The sequence below is a fragment of the Notamacropus eugenii genome, chromosome 4 (assembly GCF_028372415.1).
Source record: "Notamacropus eugenii isolate mMacEug1 chromosome 4, mMacEug1.pri_v2, whole genome shotgun sequence".
NCBI lineage: Eukaryota > Metazoa > Chordata > Mammalia > Diprotodontia > Macropodidae > Notamacropus > Notamacropus eugenii.
The window spans coordinates 341,576,867-341,598,007 of NC_092875.1; the positions used below are offsets into that span (position 1 = coordinate 341,576,867).

Consider the following 21,141-nt stretch of genomic DNA (forward strand, 5'->3'; position numbering starts at 1 on the left):
ATTTGTGCTTATTTTCTCTAAGAAGAATCCTTTTTTGGATAGCATATAATTTTAAAATACTTGAATCGTATTAGATGTCCGAAAATTGGATATCAAATTGTAGGATGTTGGGTCCCCTCAAAAAAATTAGTATAAAAACTTACTTATTGTGAAAGAGAATTTAAAATATTTCTTAGAATTTACTAGCCAATTGCCAACATTTAAAAAAAATTCATGAATAACAGATTATAGCCGCAATCAGGTTATTGATGTAAATACAAATGTCTCTAATGGTAGAATTATTGTTATGCAAAAGTTCAAGATAGTACCTAAAGACCTAAATCTAGTTCAAGATTCTTTTGTGTCTGTTAGAAATTGTATTAGCAGTGTTTGTCAATTTTAGGTTAAGAAGTCAGTAGCTAGGTGATTTAAAATTTACTTTCTGAACTTTTGAGACATGTTTGAGATTATAAGTGCTTTATTTTATTGTAGAACCATTTTAATTTAATATTTTCCTCTTCTCTGTTTTGGAAAGGGAGGGGGTGATTATTGAAATAAAGATACATCTTATACATATGAAAACTTTTTAAAAGGAAAAGTCTGTTTTTATTAAATAGATACACTTAAGAAACTGCCTTTAAAAAAACACCAAGATATAAATACATGGTTTAAAAAACACTCCAGGTTTGAGTTGCTCACTTTTTTAGCATGTCATTTTGTGTACATGTAGTTTTAGAAAAGTAATAAAATGGCAAAAGGTAAACCATACACTTAAAATGTGTACATTCATTAGCTATAATTTATTCAGAATGGAAAACATTGTAGTTCTAAGGTCAAAGAATTAGGACATTAAGAAAGGAACCTGAATCTGTCTTTTGGGTGGGGTCATTCTGAATGTCACATACCTTTACATCATGAACCCTCTGGTCTTTCCACTCATCTTTTATGACCTAAAATTACTTTTCAGAATTAAAATATAAATTTAATCCTTGTCATAAATTTAAAAAACTCAAAGCTATAAAAAAGTCAGAAATATTTACATAAAAGTACTCACAGAAAACAACTTGTTTATTGTACTCCCCTTTAGTGTATAAATTTCGATTCTTTTAACAGTGTATCTTTTTTCTGATTCTTCAGTTTGCATACCATATACCCCTTTCAGCATTTCTTTTATTGGTTGCTCTTAACGTAGTAATGGGCCACTGCATTGTTATTTCATATTTTGTTCAAGTCTCTTACAACCATTGGACCCATTTATTTTTTCAGCTTTGTACTATTGCAGGTCAAACAGCTATGCATATTTTAGTTTTTGTAGAGGTTTTTTTCCCCTACTTACATTTTTAGGTCATAGTACTATTAATAGGGTTACTTAGTCAAAGGGTATACATGAGCTTGCTTTGTTCTGTTTTTGAAATTTAAATAGTATTTCCCCCCATTACATGTTAAAATAAGATTTTTAACATTTAAAAAAAGTTGTGAGTTCCAAATTCTGTCCTTTGCTCCTAACCCCCTCCTGCTACACTGAGACGGTAAGCAGTCCAGTATAGGTTATTATATATATGGAATCATTATACGTGAATTTTTAACTCTTTTCATATGTTCCTAGATTGTTATCCAAGTATATTGTACCACTTTATAGTTCTTCCCTAGCTTAAAATTAGAATTGTTCATAGAATACTTATTAACTGGTGAAAATTTGCCACGATACAATAAATTAAGCAAAAAGATAATTCCCGTTTTATGACAGGAGTTTTGGGAAAAGATAATGTCATTTATCTGAAAAGATGGCTGTTTGATTAAAATAGTGATTATTTTTCCCTATTCTATAATCTCCAGAAAATTTAGAACCTGTCAAAGATTTTTGTAATGAACATTTTAAGATGCAGATTTAAAAAACAAATTTAAACTTTTATCTGTTAATGTTTTATTGTTCTAAACAGTTGAAATGTTGAAAAGTTTACTTTTGCAAAGCATGTAGAAATCTTTTTGGTAATATTCTTTAATTTTATCTTACAAATTGGCTAATTTGGGGTTGAAAGGGAATAACTGCATTGAATTTTCTCATTTTCCTCAGTTTATGAAAACTCAGCAGCATAGGATTATAAATTTAGAGCTGGAACTATTCTTAGAGGGCCCTCTTTGTTTTACAGATGAGAAAACAGGCTCAGAGAACTTGAATCAGAGTCACAGCTAGTAAGAATCTGAGGCAGGATTCAAACTCTTATCTTCCATATTCCAAGTCCAGCATTTGATTTGCTGGACTACTCTACCAGTTCCTTAAATATATTTAAAGGTTATATTGTTTGATACCTAGAGTAGGAGACTGAATTAGTTATCTATTGGTTATCTATTACTTTCTGATTTCCACCTTTTCCTCTCTTCTTATTTATTTCACTTTTGAGTGAAATATATTTTTTGTACCTATTTATATGTTATATTCTTCACTTGACCATTTCAGGTAAAAGTGAGGTTCAAGTATCTACCCTTTCCCACCCTTCCTCATTTACATAAATTTTTTTCAAGCAGTGAGTTTTCTAGTTTCGAACTCCAAAACATCCTTTGTATCCATCCCCCATTTCAGTGGGTCATTGCTTCTTACTTGAACTACAATCCTAATGGATTTTTCTCCTAACAGCCATTCTCTTTAATCCTTTATCCATATTCCTTTCCTGGTCAAATTTTAAGTAACTGTGCATTTATTTGCTCTATGATAGAGCAAACCTCTTTAAATTAAACCTCTTTAAATAGATATCTCCCTGCAGTCTGTATTCCTCATCATTCTGTACCCTTTCACCAGGTGTGCATTCCTGCCAAGCTGAACTATGACTGTTTCCTGAATTACATGGACACTCCCAGCAATCAGAGACATGCATTTTCATAGCACTTCCTTCATACCTGGAGTGTAACCCTTCCCTGTCTCTTGCAAAGTTGTACTAGGTCGAACTTTTCTTAATCAAAAAGACTTTGTGTTGGATCTAAGAATTGGTTTTCTCACAGTAACTTGTTTTTAAGATAATGTATAAGTAAGCATTTAGGTTAAGAAAATTTTCAAAATGGCACAAAGGTTTTAGATAAGTGTTTCCATAATTATCAGAAATAAGCACTGCATCTACTAAAGTTAATGTTGGGAAATTTAATTTTAGTTTAAAAAGTATTTTAGCCCTTATTCAGAACTTGTGGAGATTCATATGGCAGATAAGCTAAAATTTACACTTTATAAAGTCCTTTTGCTAGCAAAACTTAGAATATGAACTAAGCTTTTAGTAGAAATGTTTAAACTGCATTTCATGGACTTAAAAATACTTCCAAAGCATCTGCTTTGGACAAAATTTGCCATGCTTATTTATGATAAATTATCAGTACTTTTTTTTAAGCCAAATCAGAATTTTTTATGCACTTAAAAGCAGTAAAACTAACTTTCTTTATTAAACACTTTTATTAATTTAGTCTTTTTACTAATTGATCTTAACCTTATTATACCAAAAATGATCTCTGTAACCATTTTGGCCTCAAGTACTGATCAGATAGATTTGTACACATAGACATTTCTCCTCCTACTCCTAAGGAAAAGCAAGCTTTTTTTTTTAATTTTTAAATGTCAGTCTTATTAAAAGTGACTGTATTGCCGACTCTTACTTATTTGTATGCAACTTGCTGCTTATTTAGCCTTAAAAATTGATTTCATGTTCTTTCTGAAGTCACCTTCTTTCTCAGGAAAAAAAAAGTTTTTTTAAAAGACAGCTATTAAGTTATTGTCATGAAGAAACCAAGGCTTGGTAGTTTTTTGTTTAACATTAACACTGCCACTGTTTCCTCTTGTTCATCTTGAAGTTTTGCAAATATCAAACATTTATCTTTAATGTAATCAAAATAGTTTTTCAAAGGGAAATAATATTTGGGTTATATAATAGTTGATAGTTCATTTATGTGAATAATTGCAAGGATATATTTGAATTTAAGAAATAGCTTCTAGACTTTTATTTCTACCCAATATTTATGATTCCTATGACCATTTTTATTGCTAATTTGTTTTCAGTTTTCAACAAGCACTTCCATAAAGTTTGAAATTTTTCTCTCCCTCCTTTCCCTTTCCCATGATGACATGTAATCTTATATGGGTTCTACACATACATTCTTATTAAACACATTTTCACATTAGCCATGTTGCATAGAAGAATTAAGACAAATAGCAGAAACCATGAGAAAAACCACACCAAAACAAAAAATAACAAAATAGAACAGAGTCTGCTTCATTGTGAGTTCTGACTATAGTTCTTTCTCTGGAAGTAGATGGCATTTTGCATCAAGAGTCCTTTGGCAATGTTTTAGGTCCTTGCATTGCTGTGAAGGACTAAATCTTTTATAAACAGTCCTCGCACACTGTGGCTGTTAGTGTGTATAATATTCTCTTGGTTCTGCTCATTTCACTCAGCTTCAGTTTATATAAGTCTTTCTAGGCTTTATTGCAGTCCTCTTGGTCGTCACTTCTTATACACAGTAGTATTCCATTACATTCATATACCACAACTTGTTCAGCCATTCCCTAATTGGGGGGCATCCTCTTGATTTCCAGTTCTTTGCCACCACAAAAAGAGCTGCTATAAATATTTTTGTACATGTGGGTCCTTTTCCCATTTTTATGATCTCTTTGGGATAGAGCCCTACAAAGTGGTATTGCTGGATAAAAAGATACGCACATTTTTATAGCCTTTTGGGCATAGTTCCAAATTGTTCTCCAGAATGGTGGGATCAGCTCATAGCTTCACCAGTAGTATTCCAACTCTCCCACATCTTTTCCAACATTTATCATCTTCCTGTTTTGACATGTTAGCCAATCTGATAGGTGTGATGTGGTACTTCAGAGTTGTTCTGATTTGCATCTCTAATCAATAGTGATTTAGAGCATTTTTTCATATGACTATATAGAGAAGTATATATGGCTTTATGTTCTGAAAACTGCCTGTTCATATTCATTGACGATTTTGTCAATTGGGGAATGGCTTATATTCTTGCAAATTTGACTCAGTTCTCTATGTATTTTAGAAATGAGGCCTTTATTATGGACACTAGTTCTAAATTATGCATTTTGCACTTCTAACGTTCTCTATCTCGTTTGGTCATAAATTTCCCAATTCTCCATAAATCTGACAAATACACTATTCCTTGCTCCCCTAATTTGTTTATAGTGTCAACCTTTATACCCAAATTATCTACCCATTTGGACTTTATTCTGGTATACACTTGCAGGTATTGATCTGTGCCAGTTTCCACCACACTATTTTCTGCTTTTCTTACCAGTTTTTGTCAAACAGTGCATTCTTATGCCAGAAGCTGGGGTCCTGGGGTTTATCAAACAGGCAGCTATAATCAATGATTACTGTGTCTTGTGAACCTGAACTATTCTACTGATCTATCCCTGTATTTCTTAACCAGTACCAAGTGGTTTTGATGATTACTGCTTTATAATACAATTTGACATCTGGTATGGCTAGACCACCTTCTCCAGCATTCCTTTTCATTAATATCCTTGATATTCTGGACCTTTTGTGCTTCCAGATGAATTTTGATATTATTTTTTCTAGCTCTAGAAAATAATTTTTTGGTAGTATGGCACTCAGTAAGTAAATTAATTTAGGTAGAATTGTCATTTTTATTATATTAGCTCGGCATACCCATGAACAATTGATGTTTTTCCACTTAGATCTGACTTTATTTGTGTGAAAAGTGTTTTGTAATTGTGTTGATATAGTCCCTGGATTTATTTTGGCAGGTAGACTCCCAAATATTTTATACTAGGATTTCTCTTTAAATGGGATTTCTCTTTCTGTCTCTTGCTATTGGACTTTATTAGTAATACATGGAAATATTGATGAATTATGTGGGTTTATTTTGTATACTGCAACTTTGCCAAAGTTGTTTATTTTTTCAAGTAATGTTTTGCTTATTTCTCTAGGATTCTCTAAGTATGTCATCATATCATCTGTAAAGAGTGATAACTTAGTTTCTTCTTTGCCTATTCTAATTCCTTCAATTTCTTTTTCTTTTATTGCTAACACTAACATTTCTAGTACCATATTGAATAACAGTGGTGATAATGGACATCCTTGTTTCACTCCTGATTTTACTGGAAATGCATCTAGCTTATCCCCATTACATATAATGCTTGCTGATGATTTTAGGTAGATATTACTTATTTTGAGGAAGGCTTCATTTATTCCTAAGCTCTCCATTGTTTTCCATAGGAATTGGTGGTGTATTTTGTCAAGAGCTTTTTCTGCATCTATTGAGATAGTCATATGGTTTCTGTTAGTTTTGTTATTGATGTGGTCAACAATGCTGATAGTTTTCCTGATGTTGAACCAGCCCTGCATTCCTGGTATAAATCCTACCTGATCAAAATGTATTATTCTCGTCATAAGTTGCTGTATTCTTTTTGCTAACATCTTATTTAAAATTTTTCATCTATATTTGTTAGGGAAATTGGTCTATAATCTTTTCTGTTTTTTTTCTTCACAGTTTAGGTATCAGAATCGTATTTGTATCATAAAAAGAATTTGGTAGGAGTTCTTTGTCAGTTTTCCCAGATGGTATTGCAATGAACTGTTTTTGTAATGTTTGCTCGAATTCACTTGTAAATCCATGGGGCCCTGGAGATTTTTTCCTAAGGAGTTCATTGAGGGCTTGTTCAGTTTCTTTTTCTGAGATTGGGTTATTTGAGTATTTTACTTCCTCTTTTTTTAATCTGGGCAGTTTATATTTTTGTAAGTATTTGCCCATTTCACTAAGATTGTCAAAGTTATGGGCATACAGTTGGGCTAAGTAATTTCTAATTATTGTTTTAATTTCCTCTGCATTGAAGGTGAGTTCACCCTTTTCATTTTTGATAATTTGGGATTTGGTTTTCTTCTTTTTTTTGGAAACAAATTGACCTAAAGTTTTATCACTTTTATTGGGGTTTTTTTTTTTCATAAAACCGGCTCTTAGTTTTATTTATTAGTTCAGTGCTTTTCTTAATTTTAGTTTTATTAATCTGTCCTTTGGTTTTCAGTATTCCTAATTTGGTATTTAATTGGGTATTTTCAATTTGTTCTTTTTCTAGCTTTTTCAGTTGCATTCCCAATTCATTGATCTCCCTTTTTTCTCTATTTTATTCATATAAGCTTTCAGAGATATAAAACTTCCCCTAAGAACTGCTTTCTCTGCATCCCATAAGTTTTGATAGGTTGTCTCATTGTCATTCTCTTGAATGAAGTTATTGTTTCTGTGATTCATCCTAATTTCTGGTCTATCTTTCCATGGTCTCTTATTACATGTAATTTTTATTGCATCATGATCTGAAAAGCATGCATTACTATCTTCGCCTTTCTGCACTGGATTGTACATGGTCAGTTTTTGTATATGTGCCATGTACTGCTGAGAAAAAGGTATATTCCTTTCTATCCCCATTCAGTTTTCTCCAGAGGTCTATCATATCTACCTTTTCCAGAATTCTATTTACCTCCTTAACTTTTTTATTTTGGGGTTAGATTTATGAAGTTCAGAAGGTGGGGGGGGAGGGGTTGAGGTTCCCCACTAGTATAGATGTGCTATCTATTTCTTCTTGTAACTCCCTTAGCTTTTCCTCTAAGAATTTAGATGCTATACCACTTGGTGCATATAGATTTTGTAATGATACATTTCATTGTTTATGGTGCCTTTTAGCTGGATATAGTTTCCTTCCTTATCTCTTTTGATTAGATCTGTTTTTCCTTTTGCTTTGTCTTAGATTAGAATTGCTACCCTGGCTTTTTTTTACATCAGCTGATGCATAATATATTCTACTCCAGCCTTTTACCTTTAACTATGTGTCCCCATTTCAGAAGTGTTTCTTGTAAACAACATATTGTAGGATTATGATTTTTAATTCTTTCTGCTGTCGACTTCCACTTTATGGGAGAGTTCATCCCATTCACATTCAAAGTTATGATTTCTATCTGTATCTTTCTTTCCATTCTATTTTCCCCAGTTTATTCTTTTATTTCTCCCTTTTCTCTTCCCCTTCTTAGGAATTTTACTTTCAGCCAACACCTCCCCCAGTCTTCCCTCCCTTCTATCAGCCCCACTCCCTTTTCCCTTACTACTTCTTTCCTCTCTTCTAACCACCCTCTCCCTTTTCATTCCCCTTTCCTCTCCTACTGCTTATAGGGCAGGTTAGATTTCTATACTTCACCGAGTATGTTGTTCCCTCCTTGAACCAAATTTGATGAGTAAAGCTCAAGCAATACTCATGTCCCTCCCTTCTTTCCCTCTACAATAATACTTTTTTCTGCCTCATCATGTGATGTCACTCTATTCTGCCTCCTCCTTTCCTCTTCTCCCATTACAATCCCTTCATGCCCTTTAGTTGAGTTTTTTATCTTCACATCAGTTAATTTATACCCGTTTCCTCCCTCTATGTATGTCCCTTTTAAATGTAATAATAAGTATACAGTTCTCAAGATTAACAAGTATCATCCTCCCCTATAAAGATGTAAACAATTTACCCATATTGAATAACAATTTTTTTTCCCCTGTTTACCTTTTTGTGCCTCTCTTGAGTCTTGTATATGAAAGTCAAATTTTCTATTGAGCTCTGCTGTTTTCATCAGGAAGGTCTGGATATCCCTTATTTCATTAAATGTCCATCTCCTTGCCAGAAGGATTAGGCTTAATTTTTCTGGGTAATTGATCCTTAGTTGTAGTCCAAGCTCCTTTGCCTTATGGAGTATCATTCCAGTTCCTCCAGTCTTTTCATGTAGATGCTGCAAGATCCTATGTGATCTTAATTGTAGTTCCTTGATATTTGAATTGGTATTTTTTCTGGCTGCTTGCAGTATTTTCTCCTTGGCCTGATTGTTCTGGAATTTGGCGATGATATTCTTGGGTGTTTACAAATTGGGATCCCTTTCAAGAGGTGAACTGTGAATTCTTTCGATGACTATTTTGCCTCCTGGATCTAGGACCTCAGGGCAATTTTCCTTGGTGATTTCTTGGAAAGTATTGTCTAGGCTCTTTTTTTCATCACAGCTTTCAGGTAGACCACTAATTCTCAGATTTTTCTCTCCTGGATCTATTTTCCAGGTCAGTTGTTTTTCCAATGAGCTATTTTACATTTTCTTTTATTTTTTCATTTGTTTGATACTTGATGCCTCATTGAGTTGTTAGCTTCTACTTGCCCAATTCTAAATTTTAACAAATTGTTTTCTTCTGTTAGCTTTTATACTTCCTTTCCCATTTGTCCAATTTTTCCAGTTAAGTTTTGTATTTCATTTTCCCTTTGGCCAATTTTACTTTTTGAGGAGCTGTTCTCTTCTGTGAATTTCTTTCATTTTGTCAATTATATTTTTAAAATCATTGGACAGTTTTTCCTCTACTTCTCTAATTTCACTTTTAAAATCTTTCTTGAGCTCTTCTAAGAATGCTCTTTGGGCTTGAGACCAGTTCATATTCCCTTTTGAGGTTTCATATGTGAGTACAGTGTCAAGGCTGTCCTCTTCTGAATTCGTATTTTGATCTTCCCTGTCCTTGTAGTAAGATTCTGTGGTCTTTGCTTTTCTGATTTGCTACTTGCTCACAGTGATTGCCTTTTTACTGACTTTGAAAGTGAATCTCTGCTTCTGGGGTACAGGGGCTCTGTCCCACATTTCTTATGCTGGATCTTTGGGACCTGGTTTCTGACTTTGTGTGTTGTGGCCTCTGGTTCTTTCAGCTAGAAGCTATATAATGCTGCAGCTTACCTGCTGTTGAGCTGGCTGGTGTGTGTCAAGGCTGAGGCTAGGTGAAGTCTTTCTGAGTGTCCCCAGGGTTACACTGAATCTCCTGATGTGAGGTGTGGGGGAGTGTATGTTCTGGCCATGGGAGGTCTCCTGCTCTCCTTGGTCTGTGCTAGAGCACAGGAAGGTTCAATGGCTGGTGAACCCTGACTGTACTGGTGTCTGCTCAATTCCCCTGACTGTCCTAAGGTATGCCTGTGGTCCTGGTGTTGGCGCTTACTGGCTCCACTCCCCAGGGGCTCAGGGTCTTCTGCTGGTCCACTCTTCTGCTGAACCACCTGGTTCTTGCTGGGACACTTCTGGTTTTGCATCTGGTCCTCTTCACTCACAGCAAGAAGATTGACACCCCTACCACCACCACCACCCCCAGCTAAAAGACTGTTTACCCCTTCTGTTGGCTCCACTATTCCAGGATTTTTACTGGGGAAATATTCTCTGGGCTTTTATAGGTCAACAAGGGGTGGGTGAGAGCACTTAAATAGTTTACTCTGCCTTCTTGATTCTGAAAGTTCAAGTCTTCCTGTGACATTTTTCAAGAGAAGTAACTTTACTATGTATTTCTTTATACAGCTGTTAGGCATTCTTAATGAGTGTAATACAGAATCAAATTATAGATTTATAATCTGTAATTTTGTTTTGCTTCCCTTGTATTTCTTTCTGTTCTGTTCTATAGCCTACTGTAGAAATTATAATTTTGTTTTGCTTCCCTTATATTTCTCTCTCTTCTGTTCTATAGCCTACTGTTTTAGACAAGGTCCTTTTCTGTATATGAAGATAAATCTTAGGTTCATTGATGTTCTGTTATACAAATTATATCAAAGGAAATCATTGCTAAACTATATTATTGTGCTTATTTTATAGATCAGAAACTATACACCAAACTATAAACATTTAAATGTCTCCTCTGGCAGTGTGCGTTGTGCTAGACTCTAGGAATGTAAGAAAAGTGAAATAGCTCCTTGCCAGGGAGCTAACTTGTTTCTGGGGGCCAGAGGATACACTATGTTCATAGACAAGCAAATACATATACATGCAAAATAATGATGGGGAGGGCCTATCAATCTTGGATATCACACAAGTCCTTTGGAGTGGGTATTTAATCAGACTATTAAGAGTTCCGTGGGAGCAGGAGGGGAAGAGGGAGAACATTTTGTACCAAGGAATGAAAACAGGAGGTAGAATGTCATGTGTGGGGAACAGATAAAACAGGATTTGAAAAGCTTTTTTCTAAAGCAAAACAAAGTTGTAAAAGCACAGGATAACAATTAGTACATCATAAATCATGTTAGCATCAGGTAAAATAATCCAAAGTGTTACCTTTTTTTTTTTTTTAATATTTTAAGTATATCTAACTCTCAATGTCCATTTGATCATTTAGTGACTCTTGAACAGTTAATGTTAATTGTTTGTCTGTACTGTCCTCAAAGTTTAATGTGTTTTCTTAGCCTTTGTTTAATCTAGGACTTAATTTCAGCAGTTTATGCAAAGTCATATGGAATTAAGGCAGACATTCTTGTAGGTACTCAATATGTGATAAGTTTAACCACTTCCTTTCAGGGATGAGAAATCTAATACCGGAAGGGACCAATCAGTGATATTTAGTTCTTTCTTAGACCCATCATTTCATTAATATGAGTATTCTACTGATGTATAAACTAGCTTCTCTGTGCGATTCTGTTCATCCTGTACTATTCTTGTTTCTGTCTTTTATAAAAATAGAAAACTTAATCAATAACAGGAGGCCTTTCTTTGGTTAACGTTATTTAAATAACACCACAGATGGGTCAGTCATATAATAAGAATAAAACACAATAGACTGATATAGCCCAAGTGGAATATGAATAACCAGTAAAATAATATGCAATAACCAAAGAGTTAGATATACTTAAAATATTAAAAAAAGGTAACACTTTGGATTGTTTTACCTAATTTTTAATTTTTTTTTGACCTATTACAATACTCTTTTTTTTCCAACTACATATATGAGACTGGTTCAGGGAAGATCTTTGCGTTGTTAAAAGAACTGTATAGTTTGAAAAGGCACTGTTCTTTTGTTCAGTTCTGAGCCCTGCTCTTTGTTTATAGTGTCTATCCAAAATACATGTACTGATTGTTCCAATCTAGGTCATTTTCCCAGCTGTGTGTTATAATCTGGGTAAGCATTTTTCATCTGTTTTGTCTCGTGTAGTGGATTGTTATAATTTGAATGAGTGTTCATCAAATTTAGGGGTCTCTGTAACATTCTGGACCTTGATAATATGCTGGGAACTATAGCATAATATTATCTTCAATTAGGGTACATATGGAGTATTTTATACAAAAAATCTCTAATGTAAACCTATGATGAACTGATACACAAACCTTTCTAATGTTAATAGTAGAAGGTTGTAAGTCATCTTTGTTAGGAATTCTTTATCTGAAAATGTGGCATAATATCTTCAATCTGCACTCTCTAAATTCCAAATATTTCACTATTTGACCGAATCTTTATGATCTAAAATAATTATCATCATTAATACTACCTCCACTGGTAACCTAGTTTACCTTTTTATTATGAGTAATTTATTACCTATTTATTTATTTTATTCTTATTCACAGCTTCCCTAATCCTCCAGAGAGGTTGGAGGCCTTTGTACATTTCATGGGTTTTAGTAGTCTTCAGTTGTCTGCTTCTTATATCTCAGGTGTGATATGTGACTGGATTAGCTCTTTTCTTTTAATTGCTCCCAAATCATCTTGATAATATTTTATATCCTTTTCCTTGTCTTGCATTTCTAACAAATGTTGCTCTTTGGATCACATGCCTTTTTGATTCTTCACATGCTGTTTTTCCATGATTCTCAGCTATGTTGCAAAAGGGAGAAGACAGATATTGGAATTACAAAGATGACTTTTTACATGAGGAAACATAATAAAATCTTTGATAGCATTGAACAGTTAGTTGTAGTTCAGCGTACTCTCTTTTCAGTTCTTGGCCTGGCCCATTACTTGTGTAAGATAACAACACATGTATACACATACACATACGTACACGGACTAATTCAGTGAATTATCCCGAGTATTATAGTCTTATAAAATAGGTATTTTTCAACTTATTTTTCCTATGTTGGTTGTTAATCTTGTTTCTTGAAGAATCCTATGTCCAATTAGAGGCTTTGTGGTATTCCCTGTACTGGTATTGTTTACCCATGGTAATCTGTAAATAAGGCCATGTGATGGAGTCTAGTTTATGTTTTAAACAGTTCACATTAGTGCAAACATCTGTGCTTCATTTGATGTTGATAATCAAAGGATTTTTGACTGAAGTTATTTCTGTGGTTGTATCTGTCAAGTATTATGATCTTAACATATGCATGAGAAATCTGTTAGAATAGAGATTTATCAAGACCCAAAGATTGAATTTTCCTACAAATTCACATGCTTATTTAAGATCACTAGGCAGTAAGCACATAGAAATCATGTGTTCTCTGTATTTACTCTTTTTCTTCACTTTTTAAAAATAAATTTTTTTATTGATTTCATTTATGGTGATTTTCCATTTGTATTGTTGTGTTAGTCATTGTGTATATTATTTTCTTGCCTCTGCTTATTTCATTCTGCATCATATCATGTAAGTTCATGCTTTTCTGTATTCTTTCTCATTCTGGAAATAAATTAGTTGTTTCTTACAATACAGCAGTGTTCCATTACATTCATATGCCACAGTTTGATTTTGTTGTTGAGTCGTTTTTTAGTCATGTCCAATCCTTGATGACCCCATTTGGGGTTTGCTTGGCAAAGAAACTGGAGTTTTTTTGTTTATTTTGATTTTTTGTCATTTCCTTCTCCAGTTCATTTTGCAGATGAACAACTGAGGCAAAATAGTTAAGTGGCTTTTACAGGGTCACACGACTCATAAGTGTATGAAGCTAGATTTGAACTCAGGAAGAGGAGGAATCTTTCTGACTCCAGCCCTGGGCCTCTTATCTACTGTGCCACCTAGCTGCCTGTTGAACAGTTTGTTTCACTATTCCTGGTGTATATGTGGACTCCTGATCAATGACCTCCTTAGAGTGGAGTCTTTGGTTCAGTGGGCATGGCCATTTTAGTTTGCTTCCTATGCACAATTCCAAATGGTTTTTACTGATACTCAGCTCCACAAATAATGCACAAAATGTCTTTGTCTTCTCACAACCCCTCTAATATTGACTATTGCCATCTTTTGTCCTCTTTCAGGGTCTGAGGTGAAACCTCAGTGTTGTTTTGGTCTGCATGTGTCATGATTAGTGATTTTGGAATTTCTGTGATGTTTAGTTAATCAGATAATCAGTCATTAATGATATGTTACACTGTAGAAAAGTACTTTTGAAAGCCTATTTATTCCCTTTTCATTTTTGGTGAGGCTACTCTTGTTATGTATGTAAATCATTCCTGTAAAAATTTTGTATGAGTGAGGAAGTTTTATGACTCACTAACTAAAATGTCCTATATAATAGTCTTATTTTGGTAATAATATCATTCATGGTTTTTTCCACCCTTTTCTCTGTCTTTCTTTCAGGTATTTTGATAATTTATCCTCCATTCCTTTCAAAACTTGTCATCTACAACTCAGATTTTTCTTTACTTTTCTGGTACCTACTTTTTCATTAGCGTCACAAAATATTGGTGTATGTGATGACTTGGTTCTGGGAATCTTGCTAAGTTCTTCATAGACTCTATTTTTTCAGTCTCAGCATGAGTGTGCATAAAGTGATATTATTTGGAGGTCTTTTTGCTCATATTTATCATGCACTCAGAAAGCCAAGATGTCCAAGGTGATGAGCTAGATTCTGAGTTAGGTACCTACTGAAAGTAGGTAACATATATGTGTGGATAATACTACTGCGATGAATCTCTTGGTTTTGCCTTGAGGTATTCCTTTTAGTTTTGGAGGGACTGAAAGAAGAAACCTTTTGCACACATTAGCTACCAAATTTGTTAAAGTTGTTATTGTAGAATTTTAATCACAACAGCAATAAGATTTTTGACTATAACCTTTAAATTATTGCAATTCTTTGATAGCAATTTCCCTGTTTTTTTTTTTTGTTTTTGAAAGATCACTTGCCTTAATCAGATTTCTAGTTTGTAAATCCAGCACAGCAAAGAATAAAGCACTGGATGTTTTAAAAACATTTAACTTTGTATTTTTATTTGGTAGTGATCATACCACTATGTCACTATGTGAAGTTACTAATTTGAATTTCCATTTTGCTCAGAACCTTATTCTGCTAGGTTTGATTTATTAAAGAGCAGGTTGTTTTTGTTTATTGTGTGTATTAGAAAAATGGAAGTGAAGAAAGCTTTTCCTGACTCATGGAAAACAAAAATACATGGTCTCAGTTATTGTCTTGGTATCTTAAGTGTGAAAAGTTTTCTTGGGTCACATTAGTTGACACTTTTCTTAGTCAATCTCATGTTATCCAGGAAAAATATTACAGCCTTGAAGGATTAAGATGATTCTTTATAAATATAATTTTTCCTCTCATTAGTTTTGTTTAACAATAGATTATCCTTTTTACAAGAGATAACATTTCCAAGTTGGAGGAATGTATCCTTAATATCCTTTGCTTTTTTACATAGCATAAACCATTACTACTGGTTATTAATGAATTTTTATAAAATAAATTTTTATAAAAATATTTTTTTAACTTAGGTAAAATTGAAGTTTTACCTAAGCATACAATACAAGAAGCATACAATCGAGAATCATAGAATCTCATAGTTGGAGAGGTCTTCAGAGACCACTCCAACAACCCCCACCTGAACAGAATTCCTTCTTTAACATACCTAAAATTGGTTATCTCACCTTTGTTTAATGACCTTGAGTGAGGTGAAATAGTCCCTGAGTCATCTTGTTCCAATTTTGGTTGATTCTAATTGTCATTTTTATAAAGTGGTGATGTTTCATGATTGTTTAGTATCACCTGGAGTATGATCTTTGATCTCATCACTGTGTGGTCCCTACTTCCACCAGTGTAGCTCCCAACCCAAGTCCCAGTATGCAGTCATTAAGCATTTATTAAGTGCCCACTATGTGCCAGGCATTTTGCAAAGTGTTGGGGACAAAGAAAGGTAAAAAAATAGTCCTAACTCTTAAGAATCTCATGCTCCAGAGTGATCCTTTAGGATTCTTATGTATGTCCTCCCATAAATTCTTCACAGATGATCTATTCAGTGTGCTGGAGGCTATCTGCTAGTTTTTGGAACAATTTGTGATTCTTCATAGTACTTGCATTGCCCATCTGTTATTAGTTGCTCTTTTTATATAACTGCTGCATCTTTTTTTGAGGTCATACATGTCCTTAATATTGTTTGTGCTATTACTTGCACTCAATTAGTCACTGACAATCTTCTGCAGCCTACTTAGACCTACTTCATGAATTCCCATTTACCTGTGGATCTCTTGCAACTTCAGGGATTATGGTGTAATGTGAAGTATATTCTTGCCAGTATTTGTAATTTTAGGATAAACTCTTTGAAAGACTGCTTTTATTCTCATATTTTTAATTCAGGATCCCCTGGATGCTCTTACAGACCATACTTATTAAGATGAAAAAGTAGGCATTTAAATTGGGATTGGCAATTGCAATTGTATTTTTAGTGAGCTTTTAAAAATGATAATAATCTTTGTCTATGTTGAACATTGGATTATTGATCAGTTTTTTCAGTCCTGTCTGACTCTTTGTGACCCCATGGGGCTCTTGGCAAAGATATTGGATTGTTTTGCCATTTCCAGCTTATTTTACAGATGAGGAACCTGAGGCAAACAGGGTTAGGTGAGTTGCCCAGGTCACACATCGTAGTAGGTGTCTGAGGCCAGATTTGAAATCAAGATGACTGGCTTTCCTGACTTGAGGCCCCACACTCTGTTCATTGCACTGAGCTAGTAGAATTTAAATGATTCCCTTTTCAATAAGAAGAAAATGCCTAGTGATGGTAAATCTGTTGGATTTTATATCCATTTGTACTTTTATGTTTAGGCACTACTGTTCATAATATTTTATTATCTACCTCTAAAAGGTTTTATAAATGAGGTTATTCTCTGATTGTGATGCTAGTGGATAGAGTGCAAGAATTTGCTGATTTCTTTCTTTACCATTGGTTAAGATTTTCCAAGAAATGGTCATAATAAGAATTGATATTTTTTACTTTTGTCTATCTGCCGCCTTTCAGAAGTAATAGCTTATTCAAGTAGTTCAAGTTGGAGTTGTTGCAATTATAGTGTTAACACTTGTCTCTATTCTTGATTTTGATCTTCAGTCAGTTGGCAATCTGATGGCAATGGCATAGGGACAGCTTATTTTGAAATATCTCTCATGTCAGGATCCAGTTGTTTTTTATTTCTTAGGGTATAGTTCTTTTGATTTTTTTTTTTTTTGTGGTATTCAGTTATCACCCTATCCAATGTGTTCTGTTGCTCTTGAAGAAAATATTCATGATAGATAGCTGTGAGGCTTCTGAATTTTATAGAGGTCTTTGGTTCTTAATTCTTATTCGGTTTCCTACCTGGTTTTTGTTATCCTTCCTTGTTTTCAGCTTCACATTAAAATTACCATATGTCCAAGTATATGTGCATTTCTCTTGAAGCCTTTTGTCAATTTCTTTGTAGTATTTCTCTACTTTATCCTCTGTAGTAAAAGTTGATAAATAAACTACGTTTATCTTCTTAGTGGTCTGTTGCTTATGCTTATTCAAGGTGAGATGATGAAGTATTTCATGAAATGTTCTTTTCTTTGACGACATGATTAAACCAAATCTGACAAATGCTTTGACATTTTTTTTTGTGAGGAGGCTCTCTGAGCATTCAGGCACAAATATTTTCATTTATATCAAGAATATCCATGTGGATGTGGTTCTGTTCCTCAATACTGTTTTCAGTTCCTTGAAATTTGTTCTCTAAACCTATATTTTTATCATTTCTTGTTAAAAACTCATTTAAAAATTTGAAGATTCACCTCTTACCTCCTCTATCAACCCCATCTCCCATTGAGAAAAGAAATAAAAACTCCATTATAAGCATGTATAGTCAGTCAAATCCTGCCATTTGCCATGTCCCTAGCCCCCCAAAAACAAAATACATTTCAATCTGCACTTTTGAGTTCATACATCTCTTTGTCAGCATGTGTTTTATCATGAGTTTTCTGAAATCTGGTTTGTTATTGCCATTGATCAGAGTTTGTAATTAAAGCCCTTCAAAGTTGTGAAAACTCATTGTTATTATATATATTTACCTAAGGTCATAGAAATACCTGTGAAACTGTTGGTTTGATTAGATCTTAGAAGAGTTTGAGAAATACTATGAAACTGTTTCAGAACTACCATTGATTTCAAACCTGGTTGAACGCCATTGTTTAGGAAAGGACACTGAGGCAGACAGTAACTCTACCTTCCTCTCCCAGCTCTCAGAATGATAAATACTACCTCTCGGTAAAGTTTTTATATATATATGTATGTATGTATGTATGTGTATGTATATGTGTATATGTATGTATGTATGTATATGCCTTGTTCTGCTCCTAAAAGTTGTAGGCAGTACCCTATTGGTATAGAGGACATAATGGTTAGAAAGAATTTACTTTAATATTTGAAAGTAGAGAAAGCAAGTGTCAGGGGCATGGAAAATAATATTTATTGAGCATCCATCTTCTGGATTCAACACTTGCCACAGGAGATATAAAACTATAAGAGGTCTCTGGCCTGGAATACTTTTATAGTGGAGCTGAGAAGATAACACATGAAACGGTTAATACACAGCAATATGTAATGGTGTCAGATTCTAGGGTAAAGAACAAGAGAACATCTTTTAAGACTGGAATAGTACAATTCTTCATATGATATATGAGAAGTAGGTGGAAAAGACAATTCCAGGCAAGGAGAATAAGAGAGATGTGGAGGCAAGCATGAGTATGGAATAGATTCATTAGAATGCAGAGATCATTTTTGGGAAGAACCTTGAAAATTTTTTAGTAATGTACTCTTTGGGGGGGGATGTAATAGTTGGATATTTTTGGAGTGTTTTCTAAACAAAATATAAAAATGATAATTTTAAAAAATTGAATTCAGTCTGAATCACAGTCAACCAGAGATTCCTAACCTTTCTTGTGTCCTAGACTTAGAATTCTGGTGAAACCTGTGAACCCTTTTACAGAATAATATTTTTAAATGCATGAAATAAAGTAATTACAAAAAATCAATTCAATTTAGGAACTAGAACATGGATAGAAAGACATGTAAGCCACTTAAGACTTGCCTCAAAAGATGTTCCTTAGCCAAAGTGAAACTATAATCATATTTGAAACCTGGTTATTGGAACTTGCCGTTTTTAGATGCTATGGGACTATTAAGTGATTGTTCTTCTGAGTCTAAATCCAGGTATGGGTAGCAAGAAAGGTGATCTGAGCTTCCCAATCCATGATGCTAGCAAGCTGATGAGATGCTGGTATGAACTGCATAAGGTGATGTCAAGGGAAGGGTGGGAGAGTGGCTGTTCAGCCTGGGCTGAGGTGGGATTCTCCTGACTCAATTTCCCCACTGACACCTGGCAGACTTTAAGCCTGACTGAATGCAAGTGGATAATCGAATCCTGCCTGGAATTGACATGAAGTTGGGGAGATATCGTATCCCTGCAATGTTCCTACTCTTGGTGGCAATTTCCTATAGTCAAAAGGTTTGTAAGTTTAATAGTAGATCTGTTCAATTATAGATTAAGGGTAGGGGAACCTCCAAGGTTGTCTAAAATTAAGCTATTAAGCATAGGACTTTAGACCAACAACAATAAGTTAGGGTCCTTTAATTTTTAGTAATGCTGTGGAGACAATTAGGTCAAGAACTTGTGAAGTTAGCAACATAAATATTATTTGTGTCTCAGCTGGCTAATGTTTAAAAAAAAAATTCTTTTGTGGTCCATATTGTAAATGTTTTAAAAAGAAGTATCGCCTGACCAAAAGTTTGAATTGCTTTATCTGTAATAAACTGTGTTAAAAATAAATAATAAAAAATCAATTCAATTTAAATAAAATGATCAACTTTTAAAAAAATTCACAAGTTTTTGAACTCTATGTTAGGAAGTTCTGCACTAAGGGGATGTAATCTTCAAAGGAATTTTATGAGGGAATTTTTTCTCGATCTAATTATGGCTCCCCAATTTATCAGTTTTTCTAAGTCAATATTTTAATAAACTGATTTTGCTTTGGGGGTTGACACAAATAGGCATTTCCTTTTACCTATGCTATGCTACCAACAACCCTCTACCCTTCCCACCCCCACTTCCAGCCAAAAGAGAATAGCCCATGTGAAACCGCTGAAAGTTTTTCAGTAGAGAAGTGTGATATAACTAAAATATTGTGTTTGTGGAATTAGGAGGAAAGTGTTAGAAAAAAAAATAAAACGAGAAGATAGATGGTAGTAGCTGTAAATATTCCACTATCCTATTGAAAACTATCCTCATACTTACCATTCAAGGCTATGTACTTGATAAGTCACATTTTCTCAGTTCATTGCCTAGTCTACTCTTAGGGAACTGTGAGGACTTTGGGGAAGAGGGAGGTCTGGACTTAGCATCTTGGGGGCCAGGGATTGGCCCTGGGCTCCTTATTGGATGTGTATTATGTCCTACCTATTCCTGCTTTGGTCTTCTTACATCTATCAGAGTATCCATTTCCTCTTGTGCTTCTCACTGCAGTTCTCACTCCTTCAAAAAAATCACTATGTGACCCATAATGGAAGAATGTTATTTTCTTCCTTGGCAAGGGGCCTACCTCTAAAGCTCTTAATAAGTTTATTTTAAAATCTAAGAATCCTTTGACTGGGCTCTCCATATGTCTCCTTTTGCCTGAAAATTAGGGTAGCTCTCAAACTCCACTCTTATGTGCAGTGATTATGCTGCTGGATTTCCAGTCAGGACAACCTGTGGTCCAGACTCACATCAGACACTTACCTGTATGACCCTCAACAAGTCATTTAATAGCCCTAGACCTCAGTCTTCTCATCTGTAAAATTAGGGAGTTGGACTTTTATGGGCAAGGTCAACCCTAGACCCTCATGTTGCATGTTAAATCTACTCTTATGAAGGCATAGATCATATCTTACCTGTACTTGGTCATTCAGTTCCCAAGTGTTTTCTGCAAATAGTATAAATATTTTTGGAGTTGACCTGCATTGCTTTCCCAGTATAAATGGGGCATGGTTTGTGGAAGGACTTTGGAATAAGACTCAAAAAGAGATCTTGTTTCTAGTTGCATCTTTGCCATTAACTATTGTGATCTCACGCAGTATTCTGGATCTCTGTTACTTCTTCATTACCAGATGGTCACTCAGATCCTATCCATCTCTAACATCCCATGCTAATAAACTT

The 21,141-nt window shown here is 34.3% G+C and overlaps 1 protein-coding gene across 2 annotated transcripts in view; it reads left to right on the forward strand.

Moving 5' to 3' along the window:
* The window catches only part of RPRD1A (regulation of nuclear pre-mRNA domain containing 1A), a 95,123-nt gene that overhangs the window by 36,337 nt on the left and 37,645 nt on the right, over nt 1–21,141 (forward strand). The window lies entirely within an intron of this gene.